Source organism: Gavialis gangeticus, unplaced genomic scaffold (assembly GCF_001723915.1).
Source record: "Gavialis gangeticus isolate Ggan-Ray unplaced genomic scaffold, GavGan_comp1, whole genome shotgun sequence".
NCBI lineage: Eukaryota > Metazoa > Chordata > Crocodylia > Gavialidae > Gavialis > Gavialis gangeticus.
In genome coordinates, this window is record NW_017729025.1 from 6,762,562 (window position 1) to 6,762,816 (window position 255).

Sequence of the window (255 nt, forward strand, 5' to 3'; positions counted from 1 at the left end):
GTGAAATGTGTTTGAAGGGAGGCTCTGCCCTTCAGGCCTTTCAGACAGTGTACGAAGAGGGCCGTGCACAGGCAGCATCTCATGTCAGCACTCCTGCGCGCAGACAACACAGAGCTCACTTGCATCCCTTCTTTTTGAAGACTGCAAGGTCTTCAGGGTGAAGTCCTTGTCCCCATAGATCAAGGGCGGGCAGTTACTGCAGGCACAGGGCCGCTTGACAAGTTGGGGAGAGCTGTCGGGGGCCGCATAGGTAGC